Raw genomic sequence first — 19,343 nt, forward strand, 5'->3', positions numbered from 1 at the left:
AGGGCGTTGAGGAGCGGGGCCGAGCCAGCCGCCATGGGCGGGCGGGCGGCCCCGCGCGCCCCCTCTTCCCGCCAGACGGCCTGACTGGAAGGGCGTTGCCCGCCCGTGAGCGCGCACAGCCCGGCCGTGGCCCTGCCGCCGGCTCCCCCGTCGAGGCAGCGAGGCCTGCGGCGCGGCGGGGCCTGCCTCTGGCGGCGGCGGGGCGGTGCCGGCGGCGGGGCGGGGAGCCGAGCCGAGCCGGGGTTTCCCGACCGGGCAGCACGGGCGGGAAGGGAAGGGGAGGAGGAGGAGGAGGGGGGGGAAGGTTAACCGCGCCCAGGCTCTCGCTTCCCGATGGCTGCGGGGAGCTGAGCGGGCACCCGGCGTGCGAGGAGGAGTCGAGACCCAGCGACACCCCCCTCCCCCGCGGCTCCCTCCTTCCGACTCGGCTCCCCCGGCCGCCACCGCTGCTGCTGCCTCCCCGGGACCAGCCGGGCAGAGCGCGGGCGGCTCCCCTCCTCCTCCTCCGCCTCCTCCTCCGCCCCCCTTCCCCTCCCCAGGCCGGCGGGACGCGGGCAGGAGCCGCGGGCGACGGAGGTACCGGCCCGGTTAATGAGCAGCGGCCGGAAGGGCAGGTAACCGTCTGAGGGGAGAGAAGAGGGTGGTGGTGGGGGGTCCGCACAAAAGCCTCGCCGCCTCCCCGGCTCGCCGGGCCCCCGTCCCGGCCCCACCCTGAGGCCATCTTCCCGCCGGCGGCCCCGTCTCCCCCCCCCGCCATCCCCCGGTTCCTTCTTCGGCTGCGCCCGTCCCCGCTTCCCCTCCCCCGCTCTTCCTCCTCCTCGCCGCTGCACTTCTCCTTTCCCTTCGGCCTCCCCTTCCGCCGCTCCCTCGGTTCTCCTGTCGCCTGGGCACCGGGTTGGACTCCTCTCCCCCCGGTGCCCTCCTCCTCCTCGCCCACCCGTTCTTCAGGAGAGAAGGGCGGCTCATGGTTTGTCCATCTCTTGGCATGGCGGGGTTGGAAATAGCCCCCCTCCCCCGCGCTTCCCCACCTCCTCTCTGCTCCAGCTTCCCCTAAAAAAGAAGTGTGTTTGTAGCTGGGGGAGGAGGAGGAGGAGAAAAAGGTGGGGGTGGGACTGATTCTCTCTTGAAGGCTTTAAGGCGAAAAAGGGAGGAGACCTTGGATCTTGCGGGGTTCCATTTTTAATTATAATTACGCTGTAGTGGTCTCTGTTAGACGGTTTGGGGTGTTTTCTTGTACGCGTTAAGATACAGAAGGCGAGTTCCCCGACCGATCCAGCCGGCAGAGGGAATATTTGGAGAGAGATTCAAGAAAAAGCTATGGTGTGGCTGCTGTAATGGTGGAAAACTGATTAAGAGGAGACGGGGGTGAGACAAACAGGGTAAGACTGCTTCCAGCAGCCCCCAGTCCAGCCAAGGGCTCGCAGATGGGGTTCATGCTGTGTGTACTGGGGGAGGGAGGGGCAGGGAAGGTTTTGTTCGCTTTAAAATCAGAACCGAGGATGGATTTAGACGCATATTTGTTGTTCCCCCTTGTATTACGGTGCTGCATATTTTTGTGTGCCCGTAGCAGCAATAACGAAGATCATGGAGGGTGTTTGCTACAATAGAAAAATGGAGTTTTCTCCTCGGAAATGTTGTTAAAAATATTATTTCAATTCCCAGCTTATTATTGAAAGGGTTTCAGCATTTTATTATTATTATTTTTTTATCCATACAAGGGATATTTGAGGTGTAGGATTTTTAATTCTACAGCTTTGTAGGAAAGGAAGAAATGTAAAGTCTTGTATGTAAATATGAAAGAGACGAGACATTTTATTAAAAAAAAAAAATAGAGTCTTGTCCAGAAGAAAATCAGAATGATGAAGAGGTTGTTGTAAGATGTCAATTTATCATTCCTGAAGACGAACTGAAATTTTAACGAATGCGATATTTCATTATTCTCCAACAAAGTCATGGCTGGGATTCGTTATTTTAAATAAGGCATCCTTTCTAGGATGCCGACTGCCACGTTATTATGTATTGTCTCCACAGTAGAAAATAGGAGGAAAGGACTGAAAACGTAAGGCTTAAGTGATTATTGAAACAGCTTTTGAGAATAGTTGGCTCAACTTGGAGAGGTGGTTTAAGACTGAAAATTTAAACATTTTGCTGCTGTAAAATATCCACACCTAATCGTGAGAGATTTACCCCGCATTTTAAGTTGATCTGTTAAACACAAGGATGTGAATCGAGACAAAATGTTGTCGGTGTGTATGTGAAATACATGTGAGAAACCGAAGATGATACATTTAGAACAAATTTAGATCTTAATGTAATATATCGGAGTTAATTTTTTTTTCCCCTTGTGTGCTTTAGGAGAGGAGAAAGAGAAGGGGGTGATAATAGTGTAGTTGTTTTGGTGGCTGCAGATTAGCCAGGGTGTGTGTTTGATTTTCTTTTTGCTGTGAATGAATGGATCTTTCTGTGCCTGGGCCCAATAGCTGCAACAAGATGGCGTTTGCAGCAAGGCAGCTCTCATTTTTCAACTCCTCCTCACCACAGCTTTGCCAAACTAGATCTTATTTCGTAATTGTGTTTTAGATTTTACTTTCTCGTTCTCTTGGCTTTCTTTTTTTTTTTTTTGGGGGGGGGGAGGAGCATTTGGAAGATTGTTGCAAGAAATCTGTGGGGTTTTTTTTTTTTCTTAATTTTTGTGAGCTTCTCCAGATAGGAACTAGGTGGGAGGAGTAAATAGTTCTATTGAAACGTTCACATAGGCTCTTACAGGATAAAGGGCTGACACGATTTTCTTTTTTACCTTGCAGTCCCTGCTTGATACCATCAAAATGTTCTTGGTTTTTATTAAGCCTGTTGCTAAAAACCAGTGTTTTAAACCTAGAGCACGGGTATACAAAGACTCTGCTGGGGCTGTGTACTGTTGCTGGTTCTCTGCTGGCCAGGTAATCTCCAGCCCCCGTGCAGACAGTTAGCTTTCTGTAATACAAAAGAGTCTCCCATCCCCTTCAGAATGCTAACAATTTGGGGAGGCTTTTAAAACTGCCTTTGACCCGGAATTATTGTCTTACTCTAGGTGACCGTTCTTTTTATGGGAAAGAATAAGAAAGAGTTTGGGGATATTCAGACCAGTTCTGTGTCTGTGAAGTGTTGTAGTTTAAAACGACATTACAAATTTCTAAAGCCTTTTTTGTGTGGTTTTTATATCTTTTAAGTAAAATGGACTTTCAGTTTGTAACTTTTATGATATGTCACTATAGTGCCAAGCTGCTTAACTTTGGTAGCCTAAATAAAATAGCTTGGTTAATATTTGATATACTGAATCAGGCTTAAAATGATACAGTACCCAGCAAGAAAAATAAGAAATGCTTGTTATGTCTCCTGTATTCAAATGACCTCCAAACCTTTTGGTAATATCAACCTTTTTAGTACTGTTTATCTATGACTTAATGTATAATCAGTTGTTTGTTAGTTTATTGTAATAGCCCAGCTGTAGTTCATACAGAAGGAAGCTAGGAAGCAGAAGAGCTAATTTGCAGTTAAGGCTTGTGTTGGGGTTTTTGGTGTTGCTTTTTTTTTTTTTTTTTAAGGCAACCCCCTCCACCTCTGAAATTGGCAGAATGCATTTTACTCCCCTAGTATGTCAAGACGAATTTTTTAAAATCAAGAATACTTGTCCAATAAACTGTTAGTTCCATTTGATAGTGCTTTTAATGTGCTGTTGAACTTGAAACTAGTTTTGCGGGTTTTTTGGTACTAATACTTTGGCCTTTCAGTGCATGATCAGAAAGCAGTAGGATGAAGTGGGATTCTGTATTGGGGAAGATAAATTGCATTTATCCTTGTTTAGTCCTTGCAGCTGCTAGGTCAGTACGTAGTAAGCATCCTACCATGAAATCTTTGACAACATGTAAAGTTAGAATTCCACAGTCAATACTAGCAGAACAGTTTTTCCATCACTTTCATACCTCATGGAAATCTGAAAATGTTGTATTAAGATTAGTGAGAAATCCTCTTGTGTAAGTAACCAATAAAGTTTTGTATAATTAGGAAGTGTGTAGAATTTTGTGTAGTACTATTCTTAATATCATCCAGGAATAAACACTCTACAGCTATTAAAAAAAAATAAAACTAGAATAATTAAAATAATATACTTAGAATAAGAAAATCCTTCAATTAATACAGTTACAGGATCCTTTAATTATAGTAGAAATATGTATCTTTTGTGTTTGTAGGATGCCTTTTCCTGAAATGAAGCAAGATGTTGTCGGGGGCAGTGTGTAATGACTTCCTGGTGCTTTGGAGGCTTCCATTTGGTCATGTGGAAAACAACTATAACTGTTTCTTCTTAAATAGTTACTTAGTTATGATTTCTCAATCAGTGTGAAATAAGATGCCAGTTCACATGAAACTTGTGTTGCCTTTGCAGATTCTTGTGATGCCTACTGCTGTAGTGAGGAATGTTAAGGAAGTGTTACATTTAGCTAGTTTTGTAGTTTATTGCAAGAAAAAATGGTAGTTGCTTGCTTTCTGTGAAGCCAGCAGATTTGTCTTCTGGCTGTCGGGCTCAGCTCATGTTTTAGTCAGTGAATTGGATTAAATTCTTACTGTCCATGGATTTTGGCTCTCGGCATTAGTGGATTGGTAATTGATATTCTCAATTTTAATATCCAGTTTTAGCCATATGGCATACCGTATTGTTTCAAGAATTGCATTTAGTGCTAGTTTGTTACTAGCAAGTTGCAATGAGAAATCATGTGTTCAAGTGGTTGAACTATGCTTAGGTGAGTCGTCTTTGGAGTCTCTAATGCCTACATTCATGCCAGTATTTTGGATTTTTTTTTTTTTTACAGTATTTTACTGGCTATGCTGGGGAAAAAAATTTTATAACCTTGAAAGCAACTAGCTTGTGTTAATGAAATGTTTCTTAAGCATGTGATTGAAGATAAAGTGGAAATTTTTTTAAGGGAGTCTCCCGATTGCTCGAAGTGCGCACTCAAAATGAAAAGAATACATATTCCATTCAAAATGTTTTTTTTCTCCCCACTGATAATGTTGGAACTAGCATTAGCCAAGGTCGTGATAAAAAACAAAAATACCCCCAAGCCCCTATGTTTCTATTTAACATAGTATCTCAATTTATTATTTCTTCACAGGGTGTCTAGTATGCTGGGGATTTTGTGTGCATGGATTTGTTTTTCACCAAACAGAAATGTATGCAGAATCCATAGATACTTGAGCCAACTGGTAGTTCAGTAGAACATTAAGAGGTTTTTAAAAGCTTTGAGCTGGCTATGAGTAGTACCTTTACTTTAAATGCCAAAATAATCAATGTAAATTACCGTGGAAGGCTTCCTAGTACAAAAATATGGGGACTCCAAAATAGGTTTTGAAGTGGAATGCTGCATTTTTATTAAAACACTAGAAGACTTTAAGTAGAGAGAAAGGAGATGGTTAGCCTTTGAATAAAAACACACATTTAATAGTGCTTTTGGGAACATAAAGATCAAATGTTCTTGGCCTGTCTTTTTAACAGGTGACCTTCTAAATGTGTGTTTTACAGTTAGTATCTTGTAAGACTATATTCATTTGTATTAAATGCTTTTGTCCATTGCATTTATAAAAGTGCCATAGAAGGTGTTATGATTTGTTAATCTCTTGAAATATAATGAAATATTTCTGCTTGTCTGGAAGAGTGTACTTGTAACCTTTAGTGTACAGGAGGTAACGTTTGCCTTGCCCAATATATTCATAGACACCCAGGAATCTTCTTTCTTGAACCCAGCTAGAGAGTAATGACATGACAATATTCATGCGTACCATCTGGAAACAGCTAAAATATGGTGCTGCTTGCTATGTATATCTTACACTCAGTGTTACTGGGGATGCTGTAATTAGATGCCTGCGTGATAATTTGTATGTTCAAGCCAAAAAAAAAAAAAAAAAAATTTTGGGGGACATCATGGAAGTGTAATTTGTAGGGAGCCTTGGAAATCATAACTTTAAATTCTGTCCAGGATTTTCAGCACTGGCCCCGAGCACCCAGTTGTTCAGTTCTCAAAATTTTAAAGTGGTAGAAAAATAAGGATCCCACACAAAATGTTATACATTGACCTGGCTCTTGACATTTTAGTTCATTGGGGGTAGAGATGACGTGACACAGAAATAAGTGCTTGGGAAAGCCAGTTATGAAGCAAATACTTCAGTTGTTTAGAGGCTGCCAGATTTAAGTCTTGTTGAAATCCAATGCAAATAACTATAGCAGGTTTAAAATGGGAATGCTTTAGAAGGTGTTGCAGGTGTTCAGAAGACCTGGCTTTGAATAGGTTACCCTCTGTCAGCTATGCCATGGTGATTATCCATGCCCGCACTCTTCAGGTAAATACAAGGTTATTCAAATAAGCATAGCCCTTTTTCATGGGCGACCAAATTAATCCCAATATCTGGACCACGGTGTATGCTGAAAGGATGCATATAGATGACTCCCATGGGCCAGCTAATGTTGGAAATGTGCTCCTGAGTCTGAGCCCTGTTTGGCTTGTGGGCAAGCAGAATCTGTAGGTTAATCGCAAGATCTCTTGGATTTCTTGCTGACTTGAATACTTGGGTAGACTTGTTTTATAATTTTTTTTTTTCTAAGTATTTTTGGCTTAAGAATAGTTGAAAACAAGGTATTTTTGTCACAGGTTTATGAAGAGAAGAGCTATACCCATTTTTTATTTGGTGGGACTGAAGGGTTAAATTTTGATCTTTCTGTGCTGTGTCCATTTTGGAATCCTAATAATGGATAAGGGAAAATGAGGCTGAAGACTTGAAGGTGATCTGAGGGAGCTTAAAGGAGACAAGATATAAGGTAGTTCTATAATTGACAGTGGTAAAGGCAGGCTAAATCTTCAAATTATTTACATAGACAGTATTTAGAACTTGATGAGGGAAAAAATTAGTAGCAGATAATAAAGTGAAGGGAAAGGGAGTGATTAAAAATCTAGTTGCCATTTTAATGTGAAATGTAGTTCATTTCTGTAGGTAGTTTGCATGAAACTGCTTCATTAAAAAGATATACTTTTATTTGATTAAGTAGAATTTCAGCCTGTCAAATCGCTGCAATTTTTAAAGGTTCTATGTGTAGAAAGAAATACCTTCTATGTGTTATAAGGATTAATTGAATTGTAGATAGCTAAATATTTTTTTCTCTGTGTTCCTACACTGGTCTGAAGAAGGTTTGCTTAAAATGTCTTGCCAGTTATGTTTATCATGTTTTTCTCAGATGAGGATATTTTTGATGTCTTCTTGAAAACTGCAGTAATGTGTGCCAGCACTCCCAAAAAAGAAAATATTAATTATCTGTAATTAGATGGATTAGATAATTTTTTGTAGCTTTATGTAATGCAGTCCTATATTAAAAACTATGTAAAGATTTTTGTCACTATTTTCAGCTTTTTCTCCCCGCACCCCCCTTCCCCCAGCAAAGGGGGGAAAAAAAGTAAAACCAAAATACTTCTCACTGGAAACTCCTGCATGCTGTCTGTCAAAGGAGTTGTGAATATTTTACCAATTCAGGTATCAGTGATGATTTTGCTCATCCTTATTGCAAACCCCAAACTGTATTGAGTATGGGACTAAATAAGAAACGCTGCAAGGCTTTCTATCTGACTTTCAGAAAGGCAAACGCCCACAAAGTTGACATCACTGCCAGGAAAGCAGTGCCTTATTTCTGTGCCTTGCTTTTTCTTCTGGTGCAGTAGGCTTAATTACAACAGCTGATGCCAGTTATTTTCTTTCTTTGTAAGAAAGGAAAAGAGTTTCCGCTTAACTGTTGCAGGTGAGCTATTAATTCTGTACATCTTTATATACTTACTGCTTTTCTGGCCCTCTTGCCTATCTTGGGCTAGATTTAGGGAACCATCTTAGAAGTCTGTTCACCAACCATGTGCTTTGTGTTCATCTTGACGTGTTAGGATTTATTGAAATCTGTCAATAAAAACAAGTTATCTAAAATTATTTGTAAACCCATGAAGTTATTTCACAAGCTGAGTGGGTTTTGTTTTATTTTTGTGAAATGTCAAAACACATTTCCAACACTGCTCTGACAGAAAAATTTTTAATTGTGCACTTCAGAATTGCACTTTAACTTCTGTGGAAACTGAAATATATGTGCCCAGTATTAGTGGTGCATGCTTTACTGGTAGGACTTTCTCACTGGGACATCTGTGGTGTAATACAGGCTATATTTTACTAGACTGCTTTTGGCGAGGGTCACTGAGCAGGCTGTTGAGCTCACAAATGGTTTTGGAGATGATGTGGTATCTCCAAAATCATCTTCTATCTGTCCAGATGCGGCTTGCAAGCTACTGCCTGAGGTGTTGCTGCCTTTTTATAATTGGTAGGGAAATGTGGCTTTCTTCTGGAATTGGAGAGATCGAGCTACCCTGATATACTCTCTTTTAAAATCAGAACGCTTTGTATTCAGTCCAACTGTTTGGACTTTTGGAGGTATTTGAGGGATTTACCAAAACAATTGAGGGATAGGAGGTGGGTCAAAGCTCCAAGGTTAAAAGCGAACAGAAGATGGTATGAATGTGCCTTGTTTGTTGATGCAGAGATATTAAAAGTTAATGCTTAGTTATCTTCAGTAGTGAAATTTGTTTCACTCCATAAACAGCATTGGCCAGAAGTCCCCAAATTTATTTCTTAGTTTAATATCTGTGCAATACTAGTATTTTCTAGTAAGATTTTTGAGGTGAAAACTAGTGCAGTAAGTCTGGTTTTGCCATATATGTGAAGTTCTATTCCATTTAAGTTTATTTAAATCGTTGAGCTGATACCTGGAACCGCTTAGTGTCAACTGAGATGTAAGTGTTGAACACAGCAATGCTTGAATCTCAAAATAAATATAAAAAGTAAACTTATGTTTCATTATAAAAAATACCAAGACTTATAACTACAAGATATAAAACTTAGTATCTGTTTTGTTTCCAGTAAATGAAGCAGTAATGCTCAACAAAGCAGGCCTATGCATGCTTCAAGATGCTGAGAAGAAATCTGTTTATGGTCCTCTTGGATTTTTCCTGTTTAGTTCCCCAAACTATTTTTTTTTTTTTTTTCAGAAGAAATGCGTTTGGAGAGTGGTGCTGGTTATTTTCTCTGTTTGTCTAGAAAAACAAAGTAGATGCGATAGTCTGCTGAAACCTTTGGTACTCAAAATAAGATTATACCGTACTAATTAAAGAACTCTCTTTGTTGGAACATATGTTTGATATTCCTGTTGCACATTCTTTGTGAAGTGGTAAAATACGGAAGACACGCTGCTGTCTGTTTGACAAAGGTGTTGTCTGTACAAAGATCAAGAACGGTTTGCTTGATGCTTATGGCAATTTACTTGTTCTTCAGGTTACTAAGTCCTGGATTTCACTGCAAGTTATCAGATATTATCTGGCTAGTGCCTGAAAACTTACTGTAGAAGTTAATATACAGTACTTTGTCAAGATTTGAAATCTGTTAAATTGTTCCTGTTTAGTATTATTTCACTTTAATTATTATGCAATCTTTTGACCAAAGTAGTATGTATTTAATAGATGTCTGAGAAGTTGAGGAAGTGATTTTTCATATATGAAAATGCAAATATAGAAAGTTTGGGCAGTTGGTTAAGTCGAATAGGTTAGTTCAACTTACTTTCTTCTGTTATTTTTGTACCTATTGACAATAGGCAAAGCTTCAGCATTTCAGGAAATACTTCAGTTTGTCCTGCAAAAAGATTCATTGCCGATATTTGGGGGAGGCAGAACTTGTGCAGAACCTGCATTTGGGGCTTTAATATCTGGATGCAGCAGTTCACAGGTGGGAATACTTAGGTGTCTGATTATTCAAAGTGTCTTGTTAGTCCTGAATTTGACATACTACAAATTCAGGATATCCAAGATTTGATTATATAATGATTTCAAAAAGAAAAATCGGTATTGTTATAATCAAATGCAGTACTTATCTCGAAGAAAAGGAGAAAACATCTTGAACGCTATAAACTCAAACTTTGAAAATAGAATGAAGTTCTTCCAAACGTTTTGGAAATCTTAGGGAAGTCCTTAGATGTGAGAAGATGCCCAGTAATCTTCATGGTTGCTTGCTTGCTTCTGGTCTGACTCTTCTCTCTTCCCCTGAACTCAGAAGATGAAACTTGTACTAAATCAGGCATTGGAAATTCCACTTTTTGTTTGCTACCCTGGTGGTCAAATGTAGAGCATTTGAACAAGTTTTCTTGAGATAAGATGGGATGTCAAACTGTATCACCTAGCTAGCTGTGACTGCCTGTTTAGCTGGACATGTACCATGGAGGATTCAAGATTTAATTCATTTGGGATTGATTTCTCAGTCTAATTCATCATGTAGTAAATATTTTTGTTTGTTTCATATCCTTGCTGCTGCGAATTAAACTCAGAAGGGCGCACTCTGGGGAAGCTGGTTATTGCTGCCCTCTGTCACAAAAGGTGGCACAGACATGTGCTGTTCAGCAGCTGCCTTGCTGCTTCACAACTTAGCATGTTGAGGAAACCAGGGTTGGCAAATGGCTTATTACCACGCACTGTGCTGCAAAACTGTGATAGTTCAGCTTCTAGTTGAGAGCTCAGCTCTTACAGAAGATGAAGGAACTTATAAAAGCAAGCTGAGGTGGAAGCTGGGGTTGGAAACAACAATAACTGTGTTTAATGTCATTAATATTCTGTAAAAGGTGGAAGTGGCCTGTCTTCAAAGTTCCCTGCCCTTCTATTTTTAAAGAACCAAATTGATGTATTGTCTGGGGCAGCTAGTGTGTTTCGTGTTTGAAAAACACACTCAAAACCACCCTCTCCTCAAAACCCCACATTGTTGCGCAGTGCTACGTAGTGTCCAGAGGCTCCAAACAAACATGAAGCAGTGATTGTATAAAGGGGGTGTGCAGAAGATCAAGGAAATCAGTGCAGAACCCTAAGAGTTACAGATTTCAACTAACCTTACTGGCTGCTGGCTGTTCAAAAGACTTTGCATTTTTGACTTCACTTTGCACATATCTTCTTTTCCCTAAAATAGATCGGATTATCTTTTGGTGTTTTCATTTTTCTCTTTCTTAGTTAATTCCCACCCTGGCTTCTAAGCCTAGTAGTACTTTACTTGTTTTCTTTTTATTATATTTTCTTCTTTATTTTGGTCACCTAACCAGATGCATACTATCTAGAGGAATACAACTGCTACTTAAAGACTAGTTTTTAGACAGAAGTTTTAAGAATGTTAATGCAGTACTGTGGCAAGAAGAATGTCCAAGGGTGAAAGCAAGTACTTCCTGTTGTAGTTTTGTGCTTTCTGTTGTGATACCGTCCCTGGGTTGTACTTGAAGTTTACCTTTCATATCAGTGTTAAGCATTGTCTGTTCCCAAACACTGCCTCTCGGTCTAATGGCCTCAAGGTCTCCTCTGTTACTCTGCTTCTCAGTCTGTCAGCCTTGTGTTTCTTGTTCCTCTTCTTCTGTACCTTAGCTTATTTTGTATCAATAGTACATATCAAAATACAGCAATTGCTGGGAGAAATCAGTGAGCTACTGGAGGGTGCAAATCATTGCTATCAAAACTAATGGACCTGCTTGCACATTGATTAAAGATGGGTTATGCTGATTGCAGGGCTAGAGAACAAAGTATTGCTCAGTTTATTTTTGGGTAAAAAGATTAGAGAAGTCATGCCATGTTGTAATCTCTACTGAGTATTCTTTTATCTGCTATACGCATATAATATGTTTTGTTGATTTTTAAGGTCCACTGAAATACTTTTTATCTTCAGATTGGTGTTGGAGAGCAGTTATTTCATGGTACAGCTTAATTTCTTTCTGATGGTGCTCTCTTAATCTCTTACTGAAAGTCAGTGTGCTGTTTGAACACCTACCTTCTTATTTCAATGGAATAAATGTATTCTTTTTATTAACTAGCTGCAGCTTGGCTAGGATCTTTAACACAGTTTTAAAGAAAGAGTATTTTTCTTTCAGCTGATCTCTGAGGCTGTTTTGTACCATCTGTGTAGCGGAGGCACAAGGAGAGCAGACTGTTAGTTCAAATGTCTTAACTACCATATTTTTGTTGAGGCAGGATGCGATAGTGGTTATGGTCAGAAAGTAGTTATCAAGTCTTGTCCAGCCTGTATCTAAGATGGGGTACCTTTGTTGCTTCTCTTGGATTTATTTTTTTTTAATTATTTTTATAAAAGCTTAATACAGTAAAGCTTGCTTACTTTCTCAGAGTCAGTCTAAGTCAGAGCAGAAAGAAGAAACCATGTTACTGAAGTACTCTTTCAGGATTTGATCCTAACAATAGGAGGTATTTTGGCTGGAGTTCATGATCCATATGTTAAAGCACAAAATTCAGGTTTGATAGAATATAAATTATTGTGCTGCTTCTGTAAGGATAATGTGTTTTTCATTAGTGTTTTGAGGGCCTTAGTGCAGTGAGAGATATAAGTATGTGAGTATCTCAAAGTCATGCATCGGTGAGGAGGACGCTTCTCAGAAGCAAAATTGTCCATAAAAGACCAGCTTGTATCTCTAAATGTCTCCCTTAGCTCGACGATAAGGGTATGTTGATTTGATTGGCTATTTCTTCTAATTTTAAATGGTTTGGCTTTTAAGGATGTAAAAAGTAGTATTGCTAAATGGAGTATTCTGGAAGTTAGTTGTATTTTTTGAGAGGGTGTAAATAGGAAGCAGCTGATTCTCCTTTGACTCAGTTGACTCTTTACTAGCTGGCATATGTAGAATGAAATGGGTGATTCAGCTTCTGTTGATAAAATAGTTGAGCTGAAATTTATGGAAAAACAAAATAGAATAACAGGAATTTCTACTAATTTTCTGTGGTTATGCATGTATACAGTCTTACTGATTTTTAATTAGTATTTTTCATGTCTAATTTTGCTATTTTTGTTTCTATTTTTTGTATTGTACATAAATCATCACATAGCCAATTTCCTCCTCTAATATAATAGATATTGTAGTGAAGATTTTAGTGTACCTGCCGATGTCACTGTAATGGTAATATCTGAAACAATACATGATTTTTGACAAGGTTGAGAAGATCATGGCAGTACAGATGTGTTGGCAAACAGAGCTGAGGGAAATACTGTTCAGGTTCTTCTCTTACACTTTAACCCCCAGACAGTGGCAGCTGACCTACCTGATGGATTTCGTTGTAATCTTCAGGAGTTTGGTAACAGGAGGGGGTGTAATCACCTGTCTCTGCGCCAGGTTTTGCATCCAGCCATTTATTTGCTTGTGAATTCAGCGCGAGCTGATCCAGTCGCACGCTGTGCTCTCCTTAGCACCTACTGTGAATTATCTGGCGAGAGCTTGAGCAGAACATCATCAGGATAGAGAAATACATCAGTCTTTGCGAAGGCTCCTTGAACCTATTTAAATTGCAGAAAATGAACTGAAAACCTGCTGGAAAATTGGTATCTCCAAAAGTGACTTTTAAAAAACAGCCTTTGGGAACTTCATGAGAATTGGCAAGAATTACATTTCTTAATAGGATTGCAACTTACTACAGGCATGTTCTTAAATTGTGGAGTACAAACTTGTTTTAATACCTGAATAAATGTTCTTCTAATGTTGACTTTTACTAAAAAGAAACAAGTCCACATATTTAGGTGTGTAATGTGTTTTGATTCGCTATGCGTTGATTCTGTCACTGATTTGTCACCCTGGGATGATGCGTAAACTGGTCCTACAACAGCGTGCTTCCAGTTCTAGCTGCTAGGAGAAAACATACCATTTATAGTCACATTCTGACCTGCCCTAAACCTGCCACCTATAGATGCAGCTGATCTACTTGAGAGATTATATGCTCTTTGAAAATATAATATCCTGATGCTGTGGCATTACTCTAGGTCCCCTGGAGAAGAAATAATGGATTTTTTTTTTGTTTCTGGGTGGTTTGGGTTTTTTTGCATTATTTTGTTCAACTTCTCTGCAAACACATTGCTGACAACGCTCCACAGCCCAGGCAACCTTCCTCTATCTGGCTGATTTGCGCTATGGTTTTACCCTTGGTTTTTTCCTCTTGCCTCCTTAACACTTCTAAACCCAAACTATGAAACTGTTCTCGTTATTAGCAGCTTTCCAGACAGTTCCTACTATGTGTGGTTTTTTCCCCTCTTAAGCAAAGGTTCTAAGAGCTCCTGATGCATATGTCAAAAGATGCATTTCCTCAAAAAATTACAAAGTAACTTTAGCACAATTCCAAGGGGACATAAATAGTTACTGTAATTTAAAAATAAATAAATAATTGGAAGGAACAATGGTATCTGGACAAATGGTATAAAGCCTTGTCAATTCCTAGTAGTGACCCTGAGAAAGTAACTAAAACCTTTTTAATTTGTCTCTTGCAGTTAAAGTGCAAAGTGGTTTGTTTTTTTTAGCCTAGTAAGACCTAGGTTTTGCTTTCTGCAGCTTGTGAATAGTTAATTGTGTGTTATGGAAAAGGTGTTTGGATCTAGCAATATTTAGTTACATATTCTTCCCTCTGTAACTCTGCATGGCAATAATGTTAATTTCAAATAGTGAGAAATATGGTGTGTGTCAGTGGTGTTATATTAAAGTAGGACTGCGATATTCCTGGTGTGTGCGTGCTCTGCCCTGCTCAGGTAAACAGGGATTCTGGTCGGTTTATAAATGAAGTGAAAATGCCAGTAAAAACTGGAGGTTAATGATAAAAGAGTTGAAGGAAACAATGAAGGATAACAGTTGAAGTAAGAAACAAGTGTTCAGTTACTGTAAGGCTCTGCAGATAGAAGCATCTAGTAATAAATGCTTAGTCATTTCTGGGTTGGTTAATTAATAGTAATATATTCTCCTTCGATGCTGCCTGGGTTTTGTTTTTCAGTCTGAAGGGAGATGTCTAGTAGTATGTGACAACAAAATTGCTTGGTTTTGGGTAAGGAGATACTTAATTAAGTGACAATTTTCAGTAATTATTTTTCTGATAAATGTAGCTAGAAATCTATGCACAAGCAACTTCTAAGTTTTTCCTGACTTATTGTGTTTTTTGTTGTTTTGTTTTTGGGGTTTTTTTTAATTGTAAAATCAGGAAAGACAACAGCCAAAACCACCACTGGCCAGCTTGATAAAATTGCCGTTTATCAATACATGTGTTGCGCTTTGGAAGGAGTAATTGCATATAGATAGATAATCTTGAAAAGAAAAGGAAAACAAATTAAGAGTATTTGCTTTTGACATTCTTAATAATTAAAAATTTGATACTGAATATGTGCAATTTCTGTTCTTAAAATAAGTTATCTTCCTATGCCTGTCCCTTATTGGGAAGTGTTAGAATGCTCTTAAATGTGAATTTCTCTCAGACCAAGACAGAAAAGAAGTAGTTAAGAAATCTTTTGACTTGTGTTGCTAAAGTAGCAACAGTTATTAATATTTGTGAACTACTTCAAAGGTCTCCTAATGCCTTTCTTTCTAAAAAGTGTGATATTTAAGTGTTTGACTTTAAGCATCTGTTAAACTCTTAATAACCAGTTCTTTTATTTTTTACATAAATTTTCTGCTGTACCTAGAATTAAGATTTTTTTAAATAATTCACATAGCTTGCAGATGTGTTTAGAAAGGACTAACTAAGTGACCTGTTATATTCCAGATTTTTATGCTTAAATATTGCATCAGTATGATTTTAATTTTTTTTTTAAATGTAGGTCATGGGATTAGCATCAGGAAATGTGAGTATTCTGGCAACATAGGGATGCTGTCTTCCGTGAAGACAGCTTGAGTTTGTTCATTGTTGGTGGCAGGAGATGGACCACTTCACTACAGAGCTGTTTATTGCAAGTGTGTGTCCCTGCCATGATCCTAAGCATTGTTGTCTGCTGATTAGTATTCTATTTTGGGAAAGTGGTAAACCATCCAAAAAGTTTACTTTCAAATACTTGTTAAGCATAGGGAGGGATGAATCCTTGGGTCTTCGAAAACCTAGGCATGTGGGCAAATCTGATGGATTATGCAAAGCACATATTGCTAGAGTTTGGTGGCTTTCAGTAGGTGTTGTGTTGCTTTACTGTGCGGTAATAACCTCTGGCGTATTGAGGAATCTGCACACAGAAGTTAACTTTTTTTGGGAATTATTCTGTAACGTTTTTGGAGGAGACAAAAACGCAGTGTTTCTCTGAGACAGTAATTAGAATTTGGGACTTTGAGTGTGAAACTGTCTTATTGAAATTCGGGCTTTGCAAGGTCTTGCAAGGTTTCTAGATTTGTTAATGTCTGGCTTCTCCCCTCAATTTTCTGAAATAAAGGCTTTTTTTCTTTTTTTTTTTTTTTTTTTTCTTCTGAGTACTACCAGCTATTTATGGTGATGGTTTTGGGGTTTTTTTTGTGGGTTTCTGAAGTGCAAAACCTGCTGTCCTCACTGCTCAGTTGAACACGGTTTAATGGAAGGCCATGTTGGTCGGTCAGAGCTGTTTCATGTAGCTCTGTTACACCTGGATTTTCCTGTCGTATGTGCTGTTTTGTGTGAATAGAGTTACAGGATGAAGGAATGTAGCTAGAACTTCGGAAGGACACTAGAACTGACCTTTATTCTTTTTATTGCTGTATGCAGCTATGAGAAAATTATTTTCCTAATGCAGTCTTCTAGACATGTCAAGCAGAGTAGAAAAAGTGCACAAATTTCTTCAGGATGAAAGCATTTCCAGATTTCTACTACTAGAGACAGGTAGGGAAGGGGTGGGAGGAGGCGGAAAAAGAACATGTCACTTGTAATCTTAAAGATCATTGCTCCTAATAGGGCTGCAACCTCATACTATTAAGTCATGACCGGAGCTTGAATGTATTTTCCTCAAAATCTTCTGCATGGGAAACAGGTGAAGGATTTAATGTACCAGAAAAACTTGTCTTTAGACAGTGCAAACACACCAAAACCTATTTTTTTAGAATCTTGCCTTACCAGGTATTCTGCAGGGTTTGGTTTTTTTTTTTTTATCCACAAAATCTCTTAAGTATTAACATCGGTGACCCTTGTAGAAAGCTACCTAGTTAAAATGGGGTCTCTAATTCAAGAATTGAGCTATGGGTAATAATGAGGCATTTGTGAAATCAGTTTGTTCAGTTACAAGTATTTTTAGCTTGTGCAATTATTATTTTGTACTTGCACGCTTTATGGAAAATGGAAATTTGTTCGTTCTTTAACCGGCTAATGTAACTGTTGCATAATAAGCATTAACACTTACTGACCTGATATTCACTTGTTTTGCGTGTACTTCACACTAATATATGGAAAAATGTCTACTGAGCACAATGACTGCTTCAGCTGGAAACTTGGCAATTCTTCAACACCAGAAGCAGCCAATCCCTCCCACAAAAATGGTCCAGCCATGCTAGCTTTTGACTACAGAAGTGTTTTCAGTAAGTTTTCAAAGGAGTTGTACAATCTAGCACTGTCCCTCCTAGAGTAATCTGTTTTGCAAACCTGTCAGTAAGGTATTGCTTGCATTTCAAAGCTTATGTGCTTGGAAATTATAGACACAACAGATGGCTCCCAGAAAGGAGACATCAAATAAATGAGAAGGGGTTGTATCCATTCACTGGAGCATATTTAGATTTATGAATTTGTAATTATTATTTTATACTTATATAGGCTGTCCTTCAAAGCTGCTGTTGGAGGAGGTGACAGCAAAGACTAGGCTTTCTGGAATACTGATCTGTACAACAAGAAAAGTCTGAACTAGAATTAACTCTTGGAGGAGCACATACATATGCAGGTATCAAAATGTCCTTCAGGTTTCCAGCTCTCTGATAGAACTGTTTGTTGGTAGTTAGGACCAAACCATCAAACTGAGGATAGGTTGTTGGGTTTTTTTGTATATAGAATAGTCTTGAAGCATAGCTTTAAATTTCAGACTTCTAATTACTGTTGCCTGGTGGCATAATTGGAATTTCATGTTGTTGGCAGTGATTTGGAAAGGTCATGTAATCTCTTGGGCATCAAGATACTGTGGTGTGATAATAAACAGCTATGTAGACTGTAAGAAATAATTTTAATAAACTAACTTGCAATTCCCGGTTTCACAGACTACCGTGTAGTTGATACATTATAGTGGTGATAAGTGTTGGGTACCTGACCAGAAGCATCTGCACGCTAAATTAGTAACTGCCTACATACAGCTGTCCTTGCATCCCCTTTCAGATGGAGGCATGTCGATAAGGAAGATTTACCATTGCAGCAAAGTAACTTGATTTGAAATTGTTGTTTTACCTTAATAGTAATATTGATGCTTGCTAGTAGGTTTTTGATTTTTGGTATTTTTTCCCCTCCAGTGGAATCATGTCTGGTTGAGTGCCTTGGATAAAAGAACCTTATGTATCGCTCTTGCAGGAGGATGTGTTATGCAAGAAATTTTTAAAATTCAAGTGGTGTAATGATCATAGAAACTAGTTTTTACTAGTGTTGATTGAGATCTGTTTTAAACTACATTGATAAAGCCGCTCAAAATAATGTCTATACAGAAAATTGCACGTTGATAAAATCCCCCTCTGAGCCTTCTTCAGGCTGACCATGTCTCTCAGCCTCTCCTCATGTGAGAGATGCTCCACCCCCTTAATCATCTTCATGGGTCTTTGCTGGACTTTCTCCAGTAGCTCCATGTCTCCCTTGTACTGGGGAGCCCAGAACTGGACTCAGTACTCCAGGCGTGGCCTCACCAGTGCTGAGCAGAGGGCAAGGATCACCTCCCTTGACCTGCTGGCAATGCTCTTCCCCATGCAGTGCTGGATGCTGTTGGCTGTCTTTGCCACAAGGAACAATTGTTGGCTCATGTTCAGCTTGCAGTCAGACAGGAGCCTCAAAACATGAAGTGCTGTGCCTCTTGTGGGGACTGGAGTGGGGTGGGATCCCTCCTGCAGCTGTGCTGGAGGTATCCCTGCTAAAGAGGAGTTGGTGTCGCCTCTGCCCTGTCCGTGTCCCGACAGCAGGGGCAGTTCCTTCCAAAGGCTGGCCAAACCTTGTCCCAGGGGCTAAACCAAACCTGCAGTGGGGAGATGTCTCGTGTGATGTGCCATGCTGTGCCGGCCTGGCCTCGCATCAGGTTGGGCATGACTTGGTGGGGTGTTTTAAGAAGCTGGAATGCTTTTGCTGCAGTTCAAATATTGGCATTTGGCATCTAGTCAATCAATGTATGTGTAAAGCGGTCTCAAGAAGGTGTGCAGGTGGAATTAACATCCAGAATATTTGGGTTTTAAGTCTCTTGTTGAATCTATAGGTCAAGAAGAAAAACGTGTCTATGCAGCTCATGGCTTTGGAGAGGGCTACAGTGAATGTATTCAACTTCTAAGGAAGTTGCTTAAT

The 19,343-nt window shown here is 39.6% G+C and overlaps 1 protein-coding gene across 7 annotated transcripts in view; it reads left to right on the forward strand.

The window, feature by feature from the left end:
- The first annotated feature begins 298 nt into the window (after positions 1–298).
- GNB1 (G protein subunit beta 1) overlaps positions 299–19,343 on the forward strand; it is a 44,406-nt gene continuing 25,361 nt past the window's right edge. For 3 of the 7 annotated variants that reach the window (XM_054222582.1, XM_054222581.1, XM_054222588.1), the window contains exon 1: positions 299–614. The gene's annotated coding sequence lies outside the window, so the exon portion shown is untranslated. Of the gene's footprint in view, positions 615–851; positions 968–1,245; positions 1,380–17,736; positions 17,761–19,343 lie in introns of those variants that run through there. The other 4 variants (XM_054222583.1, XM_054222585.1, XM_054222587.1 and 1 more) reach the window with 3 other exon arrangements.

Source organism: Rissa tridactyla, chromosome 16 (genome assembly GCF_028500815.1).
Source record: "Rissa tridactyla isolate bRisTri1 chromosome 16, bRisTri1.patW.cur.20221130, whole genome shotgun sequence".
Lineage (NCBI taxonomy): Eukaryota > Metazoa > Chordata > Aves > Charadriiformes > Laridae > Rissa > Rissa tridactyla.